The sequence below is a fragment of the Elephas maximus genome, chromosome 21, assembly GCF_024166365.1.
Source record: "Elephas maximus indicus isolate mEleMax1 chromosome 21, mEleMax1 primary haplotype, whole genome shotgun sequence".
Taxonomy (NCBI): Eukaryota; Metazoa; Chordata; class Mammalia; order Proboscidea; family Elephantidae; genus Elephas; species Elephas maximus.
In genome coordinates this window covers 42,692,693-42,702,074 of record NC_064839.1, presented here as the reverse complement: position 1 = coordinate 42,702,074, position 9,382 = coordinate 42,692,693, and the positions used below count along the sequence as shown (strand labels likewise).

General features: G+C 39.3%; 1 long non-coding RNA gene across 3 annotated transcripts in view; it reads left to right on the top strand.

Annotated features, from left to right (window-relative positions):
* Window positions 1-219: 219 nt before the first annotated feature.
* Window positions 220-9,382, top strand: part of LOC126065176 (uncharacterized) — a 63,971-nt gene continuing 54,808 nt past the window's right edge. For all 3 annotated transcript variants that reach the window (XR_007514740.1, XR_007514739.1, XR_007514738.1), the window contains exons 1-2: window positions 220-869; window positions 2,623-2,778. This is a non-coding gene — a long non-coding RNA (uncharacterized LOC126065176). The remainder of the gene's footprint in view (window positions 870-2,622; window positions 2,779-9,382) is intronic.

The following is a 9,382-nucleotide window of genomic DNA, read 5'->3' as shown; positions in this document are numbered from 1 at the left end:
CACATTTAAGTAGCAGTTAGAAATGAGTATCAGCATTTCTGTAGGTTTTTTTTTTAATGAATAAAATGATGTCTGGATCCTGGAAGTAATTTTGATAATTAGTATCCAATCCTAAGATTGACATACACCTGATGCATATCATAAAATTGATAATCCATTCTGCCAGAAAGGTTTTTTTGTTTTGTTTTGTTTTTTAGCCTTTCTTAAAATCTAGTTTTCTAAATATAGACTTGGATTTAGGAAAATTAAGCAAATGGTACAAACTTCTTTCCAACCTATTTCCCTCCATAGTGATATCAATGAGGCTGAAGTCAGTAATGTGTTTGCTTCCTGAAATTATCTCCCTCTTTCCTCCCTTTGCCGTTCCTCCCTTCCTCCCAGAAAATGTTATTGAGTGTCTACTAAGTACCAGGCCTCTTCTAGGCATTTGGAAAACACCAGTGATCAGAATAGACAAAAAATCGTTAACCTCCTGGAAATTTCATTGTAGTAAGTGGGGAGAAAGTAAAAATAAGAATAACAATTACACTGTACAGGTATTTCAAAAGATCAGTTCATGGTCAGATCATCCAGAGGAAGCAGGCAAGTGATTGTTTAAAAGTGAGTTGAGTGGCTCTTTTCTAGCCAGATAATGTTGGCTAAATTTTTTTTTTATATCTAGCTGAACTTCACTCTGTGTGTGCCTTGTTTCCTCTGTCTCATAGAACTAGGAAACAATCTTCACTATACCTTTCTATGAAGTTGTTCAGTAAAGACCATGTATGGGGTATCGTGGCTGAATTCCTACTGAGTTCACCAGAATGTTTTTTCATGTAAAATGACAGAAAACAACAGAAGCAGGCCGTAGAATGTTCATAGTGGCTGAGAAGGTGAGTTTTGGGGACAGATCTGGATTCAAGGATGGGTTACTCCTAGAAGGCTGATCTTGGGCAGGGTAGCTAACCTCTGAACGTTGGCTTCATGTTCTCTAAAATGTTGATACTGGTAGTCTTTGTCACCTGGAGCAAAAGTGGTAAGTAAAAAAGATAATGTACATAAAACACTTAGTATGGTAAGCCCTCGATAAATATGCAGGTTGTGGTGATGGCTGGTGTTGGCCATATTTTTTTCATACTTATTTTTATCCTGAGAACCTTTCTTTCCATATTTGGCCACATCCACTTGTCACACAGATTTATTTTGAATTTGTACCATCCTCAGGCTTGTGTCTGGTCAGTGCTCCAGATTCTTAGCATCAATTATTTATTTGCTTAAACAAAGTTTATTAAATGCCAGCGAGATGCAGGTTCCAGAAGAGAGAGGAAGATGGCGCTCTGGAGCAGGATATGTGCAATAATAAGCTAGAAAGAGTTTAATAAACTTCAGGCAGGATTAAAATGTCTGCAAATACCAAATAGTGCATTAAAAGTAAAACAGCTAATCAAATATTTTTTTTAGCTCACTTACTGAACTAGGGGCTAAATTCATCAGCCTATCTTTCACATCAATTCCTGCTGTGCTGGTCTTGGCACCCAACCATCCAAGCTAGTTCTGCAGATGCTACTTCTGTGTCGTTTAAGAATTGCTCTGGGGACTTTTGTGGACGGGATTTCAAAAGTAGCTGTGGCTGTGCAAAACGACTAGGGAGGCCAGGTCATCATTGTCCATATGTATTGCTTCATAGTCATCCTTAACCTTCAGGCTATTCTCTGCTTCAGTGGGAAATGCTGAGCCTTGTGCTCCAAGAGCTGCTGGAGTGACTGCCCCTGCCTTCCCGTGGGAACTCGAAGTTTCCCACTGTGTGTGTTCAAAGAATGCACTCTGTAGACTCACCGTCAGCATTTAACTATAACTGATTCTTAATTAGATTGGTAACCCAAGTGTGACATGACTAAATTTATTTATTATATTTGGAACTGGTTATACTACTTGTATAGAACAGTAGCGTATAACTCTGAAATTAACAATATGCCTAATCCAGTTTCATTCTGCGCTAAACTGTCAGCAGGTGTAATTGTGAACCATTAATGGTTTAACTTCACTAATTGTTTGAAAATTAGTTTATAGCAATTTTTTTTTTTTTTTTACTTCTTAAAACCCTGATGTTTGTGATGTTCAGGTTATATTTGATATTTGCCAAATTCTTAAATAAATAGGATATCAGTGATAAATGGAACAATTTGCACTTTCAGTGTATTCAGATAGGAAAATGCTAATAAGCCCAAGGCAAAAGTGTGACTCTTATATTTATCATAAGTGCTGAACAAAGTGAGGATGGAGGAGGGATAGGATAAAGATACGTGATTATAATCTTGCAAGCTCATTTTCTCTTTGTTTCCTCATTGACTTATAATTCATGAATATTGGAAGCTGTTATTAATTATTCACAATTGAATTAGTTTCTGCATAAATTATAAGGAAATAAAATGAAGTAATATGAAAGGAGACGAATGTTTAGCACTTATTATCTACTCTATAAGACGGCTGTCTAAAGAAGGAATGAACAGCCCTTCGAGGTGATAAGTTCCCATCTCCAGGAGTATTCAAGCATATGTGGCCGTCATGATGTATAAGCAAGTCAAGCCTTCATTTTCTTCATCAAACATGCATTGAGAACTTGCTATGTGTCTGTCACTGTTCTAGGCCCTGCCTCATAGTCTGGAAACAAGACATACAACCTGTCATCAAGGATTTAAATTCTTACAGAGGCTGAAAAAAATAATGTGGTGTTAAGTGAAAGAAGCATGTATCACTATACGTTATGATGGAAATGAACAAGGGGCATAACAGACTGAATGGGTAAGTGATGTGAGATAGTCTGCTTGGGAGGCAGCATGCAAGCTTAGACTGAAATGATGGGAAGAAGCTTATCCATGCAGACAATGGGGCAAGTGTTTCAGGCAGAGAGGATGGCAAACCAAGAGTGGAAAGTGGGAACCTCAGTGTGGTTGAGGAGCTGAAATAAAACCGGAGTGACTGGGGCTTGGTAGCAAAGGTGAGAGTGATGAAAATGAGGTTTTGGAGAAAGGCTTTGAGGACCACAGTAGATAATTTAAATGAAAAGAAAACAAGTTATTATGTGGGCATGGTTAAAATGTGAAAAACACAGGGGGTTTTAATGGAAGCAAGAATCCCTGCCCCACCCCTTTTTACCCAGTCCTGCTGCCCAGAGAAAAATAATTGTGAACTTTGTTTTGCTTTTTGTGTTTTGTTTTTTTAGTTTGTGTGTGTTCTAGAGATTGCCTTCCTGTAATTAATTAATATGCATTTTGTGCTATTTCTTGATTAAGTTCATATCAAATCTATCAATTTTCTTCTAGAGTAATGTGGTAGGCAGAATAATTGACCCCCCAAAGACGTTCACGTCTTAATCCCCAGTACCTGTGAATATGTTAAAATAATGGCAAAAAGAGGATTAAGGTTACAGATGGCATGAAAGTTGTAAATCAGATGGCCTTAAAATGGGGAGATGATCCTAACTTACCTGGGTGGGCTCAGTCTAATTACAGGCAGTCCCCGGCGGGGATCCGTTCCTGAGTATGTCTTTAAGAATGTGCAGGTAAATCAGAACAGGTGCATATGCTTCTTACTTAGCCTTACCTTAGTGCAAGAAAAGGCTCGAAGCCTTTTCAGTGATTTAAAAGGTGCACGTGCAGCAAGCGAAGATGATTGTGATGAAGAATTTGTTAAGTAGGAGTTGGTTCAGTCGTTTCAAAGTGAGGGTAAATTTACATAACATTAAAGGGCAAGTGTGAGTAGTCTGTAAATCCATAAGACAGACATTTGTAATCCGGACCTGCCTGTATAGGGTCCTTAAAAGTGAAAGAGAAAGGCAGAAGAGGAGACAGAGAGAGAGAGAGATGTCTACAGAAGGAAGGTCAGATGCAGTGTTGCTGTCTTTGAAGACGGAGGAAACGGGTCCTGAGCCAAGGCATGTAAGCAGTGTGGAAACTGGGAAAGGGAACGGGACAGATTCTCCCTGAGAGCCTCCATGAGAAATGCAGCCTTGCCATCAACCCTGGCTTTATCCCAGTGAAACCACTTTGGAATTGTACCCTACAGAATTGTAAGATATTTGTATTGCTTTAAGTAAGTTTTTGGCAGTTTGTTACAAAGCAATGGAAAACTAACTCAAGTAGTTAAGGATATAACTCAGTTACACACCTTTGTCCTCTACCGCCAGCATCCCGATACAGGCATATTGTTATTTTTAGTTTCTCTCTCCTTAAGAATGAAAAGATTTGGCTTCTTTATTTTTTGTTGTTGTTAGTTACTTCCCAGTTGCCTCCCGGGTGACCCCATGTGCAGAGAATTGTGCTCCATAGGCTTCCAGGGCTGTGACCTTTTGAAAGCAAATCACTAGGCCCGTCTTCCGAGGTGCCTCGCGGTGCGTTTGAACTGCCAGCCTTTCTGCTAGTTGTCGAGCACTTAACCGTTTCTGCCACACAGGTTTACTTGCCTTTATGTATTTACTTGCCTTTATATCCGAATGCCTTTCCTTCCTTCTATACAATAGATTTCCCTTCTGCATTCTCCTATACTTAACAGTTTCTATTCACCCTTTGCCTTTGTGTCTTAATTATTTAATTTCTTTTTGCTTGATCTCAGTACTCTGAATAGGATTGATTCAATCTACTCTGTCCCCCAGTTAGACAAATAGGATTAGCATTGGTCCAGGTTTTTTTTTTTTTTTTTTTATCTCCCTCTTTGATGTCTTTGGGATCCTTTGGGTGGTACAAATGCTTAACACGCTTGTCTGCTGAGAGGTTGGAGATTCAAGTCCACTCAGAGGTGCCTCAGAAGAAAAGCCTGGCCATCTACTTCTAAATAATCAGCCATTGAAAACCCTAAGGAGGAGAAAGGGAGGCGGGGCCAAGATGGCTGACTAGGTAGAAGCTACCTCGGATCCCTCTTGCAACAAAGACTCGTAAAAACAAGTGAATCGATCACATACATGGCAATCTACGAACCCTGACCATCAAACACAGATCTAAAGAGTTGACCTGAGTTACAGATTCAGCCAGCACAAGCAGGCTGCACACTGACGCGGCTAATGAGAGAACGAGCAACCATGGGGAAGCAGCGACTGTTTTCGGAGCCTGGAGCCAGCATCCCAGTCAGAAAACCTTGGCGCCGGGCTTTGAACATGGCATCCTGAGACAGCGCAAACACGGGACGCAGCCCTAGCCCCCAGAAGTGACCTTGGAGGAAGCCCAGCCAGTGCACGCAGGCAATGCAGTGACATGCTGACAGGAGGAGAAGTCACCGGGAGGCAGCAACTGGTTTCGGAGCCTGGGGTGTGGCGTCCCAGCTGGGGAACCTTGGCACTGGGCTTTGGACTGGGAGTGGAGAAACTGACCATGGCTTCTGAGACAGCACAAGCACAGGACGCGGGCCTGGCCCTCGGGGGCAATCTCGACCCAGCCAACACACAGACTACACACCCCTCAGGAATCTCAGATAAAACTGTCATCACCAAACAAGATAAGCAACTTTGTCTATATTCTCAGGTGCTACTCTCTCCTATCTATCTGATCCCTCCCGTCCCCTTCCCAGGTGGCTTCATTAACATTGGAATTTCCTGGGCCAGAAAGTGAAGTGCTCTGCGTTTTTTGTTTGTTTGTTTTGTTTTTTATCTTTTCGTAACCTGTTCTCCTGGCCTGAGAGAAGCAGCTACAAAAAACCCAGGGACCAAAAATCCTTCCCTGACTTCCTGAAATTGGACTAAAAATACAGAACCAGCTCCAGCCAAGTATATGAGATCCATGGTCTTGGGCTTTCATCCCTACAGGGAACAAGGTGACTATTATAATGCAAAGGCAATTCTGATAGTGATCTGACTGTAATTGTTTTAGCGGATTACTGGAAAGACAAGTTTCCCAGGTCTGATATCTCTACCTATTAAACAGAGCCCTCACTGACCCACAACGGTGAACTGAGGGCTGAAGCTCCACCCAGACCACCTAATCTCCTGCCATAGGGGCCTGAGGATAGTGACACTTACCAATCTGTAGAGGTACATGCATTGGGTGCCTAAGGTACAGCTGCAGAGCCCACCCACCAAAGTGCTTTAGGAATAGAGACACATCTACCTGACTGGCACTTGGGGGAAGCCTGTCAGCATCCTGCCCCCCCGGAGTGTGAACCCCTGCTGCTACTAGAATCTGGTGCACACAACTATCATCACTACTCCTCTAAGTGAACAGGTGACAGTCTACACCACATACTTGGTGACCCAAAATCAGATTCTACTCAAGAATAGTGAATGAACTCTTAGGCTTATGTATCTGGCAACAGCCCAAACCAGCTGGTAATAGGACATAAGTGATTCAAAGTCTACAACAATCAAGACAGCGCAATCTAGTAGCCCATCTACGTATATTGAAAGAAAACAAAACAAGATAAGACTCAGTGAGCAAATATAAAATAAATCATTACAATATCTTATAGATGGCTCGGAGACAGCAGTTGATATCAAACCACATAAAGAAGCAGACCATGATTGCTTCTACAACTCCCCAAATTAAAGAATCAAAATCTTTCCCAAATGAAGATACAATTCTGGAATTGGCAGATGCAGAATATAAAAAACTAATTTACAGAATGCTTCAAGACATCAGGGATGACCTCAGAAATGAAATAAGGTAATCTACAGAAAAAGCCAAGGAACACACTGATAAAGCAGTTGAAGAACTCAAAAAGATTATTCAAGAACATAGTGGAAAAATTAATAAATTGCAAGAATCCATAGAGAGATGGCATTCAGAAATCCAAAAGATTAACAGTAAAATTACAGAATTAGAAAACTCAATAGGAAGTGAGAGAGGCAGAAGCAAGCAATTGGAATGCAGAGTGGGGGAGCTGGAGGATAAGGCAATTGACACCAATATAGTTGAAGAAAAATCAGATAAAAGAATTAAAAAAAAATGAAGAAACCCTAAGAATCATGGGGGACTCTATTAAGAAGAATAACTTGTGTGTGATTGGAGTTCCAGAGCAGGGAGGGATAACAGAAAATGCAGAGAGAATAGTTGAAGATCTGTTGGCAGAAAACTGCCCTGACATCATGAAAGATAAAAGGATATCTATCCAAGATGCTCATCGAACCCCATTTAAGACTGATCCAAAAATAAAATCACCAAGACATATTATCATCAAACTTGCCAAAGCCAAAGATAAAGAGAAAATTCTAAAAGCAGCCAGGGATAAAAGAAAGGTCTCCTACAAAGGAGAATCAATAAGAATAAGTTCAGACTACTCAGCAGAAACCATGTAGTCAAGAAGGCAATGGGATGACATATATAGAGCACTGAAGGAGAAAAACTGTCAGCCAAGGATCATATATCCAGCAAAACTCTCTCTGAAATATGAAGGTGAAATTAAGATATTTACAGATGAACACAAGTTTAGAGAATTTGCAAAAACCAAACCAAAGCTACAAGAAATACTAAAGGAAATTGGTCAGAAAATCAATAATATCAGATACAAACAAAACACAAGGTCACAGAACAGAACATCCTGATATCAACTCAAATAGGGAAATCACAAAAACAAATTAAGATTAATTTTAAAAAGAAAAAAATGCTCAAAACAGGGAATCATTGAAGTCAGTATGTAAAAGATCACAATAATCAAAAACAGGGACTAAATACAGGAGGCATAGAACTGCCATATGGAGAGGGAAACAAGGCGATATAGGACAATACAAGTTAGGTTTTTACTTAGAAAAATAGGGGTAAATATTAAGGTAACCACAAAGAGGTCTAACAATTCCATAACTCAAAATAAAAACCAAGAAAAACATAACGACTCAGCAAACATAAATTTGACTACTATGAAAATGAGGAACACACAATTTACAAAGAAAAACATCTCAGCAGAAAAAAGTAAGTGGAAAAATGAAATTGTCAACAACACACATAAAAAGGCATCAAAATGACAGCACTAAACACATACTTATCTATAATTACGCTGAATGTAAATGGACCAAATGCACCAATAAAGAGACAGAGAGTCTCAGACTGGATAAAGAAACACGATCTGTCTATATGCTGCCCACAAGAGACACACCTTAGACTTAGAGACACAAACAAACTAAAACTCAAAGGATGGAAAAAAATATATCAAGCAAACAACAAGAAAAAAGAGCAGAAGTAGCAATATTAATTTCTGACAAAATAGACTTTAAAGTTAAATCCACCACAAAGGATAAAGAAGGACACTACATAATGATTAAAGGGACAATTGATCAGGAAGATATAACCATATTAAATATTTATGCACCCAATGACAGGGCTGGAAGATACATAAAACAAACTTTAACAGAACTGAAAAGTGAGATAGACACCTCCACAATTATAGTAGGAGACTTCAACACACCACTTTCGTAGAAGGTCAGGACTTCCAGTAAGAAGCTCAGTAGAGACACGGAAGACCTAATTGCTGCAATCGACCAACTTGACCTCACAGACTTATACAGAACACTCCACCCAACAGCTGCAAAGTATACTTTTTTTTCTAGTGCACATGGAACATTTTCTAGACTAGATCACATATTAGGTCATAAAAAAAACATTTGCAGAATCCAAAACATCAAAATATTACAAAACATCTTCTCAGACCACAAGGCCGTAAAAGTGCAAATCAATAACAGAAAAATCAGGGAAAAGAAATCAAATACTTGGAAACTGAACAATACCCTGCTGAAAAAAGACTGGGTTATAGAAGACATTAAGGAGGGAATAAAGAAATTCATAGAATGCAACGAGAATGAAAACACTTCCTATCAAAACCTCTGGGGACACAGAAAAAGCAGCGGTCAGAGGTCAATTTATAGCAATAAATGCACATATACACAGAGAAGAAAGAGCCAAAATCAGAGAACTGCCCCTACAACTTGAACAAATAGAAAGCGAGCAACAAAAGAATCCGTCAGGCACCAGAAGAAAACAAATAATAAAAAATAGAGCTGAACTAAATGAATTAGAGAACAGAAAAACAATTGAAAGAATTAACAAAGCCAAAAGCTGGTTCTATGAAAAAATTAACAAAATTGATAAACCATTGGCTAGACTGACTAAAGAAATACAAGAAAGGAAACAACCTGAATAAGAAATGAGATGGGCCATATCACAACAGACCCAACTGAAATGAAAAGAATCATATCAGATTATTATGAAAAATTGTACTCTGACAAATTTGCAAACCTAGAAGAAATGGATGAATTCCTAGAAAAACACTACCTATCTAAACTAACACAATCAGAAGTAGAACAACTAAATAGACCCATAACAAAAAAAGAGATTGAAACAGTAATAAAAAAACTCCCACCAAAAAAAAGCCCTGGCCCGATGGCTTCACTGCAGAGTTCTACCAAACTTTCAGAGAAGAGTTAACACCACTA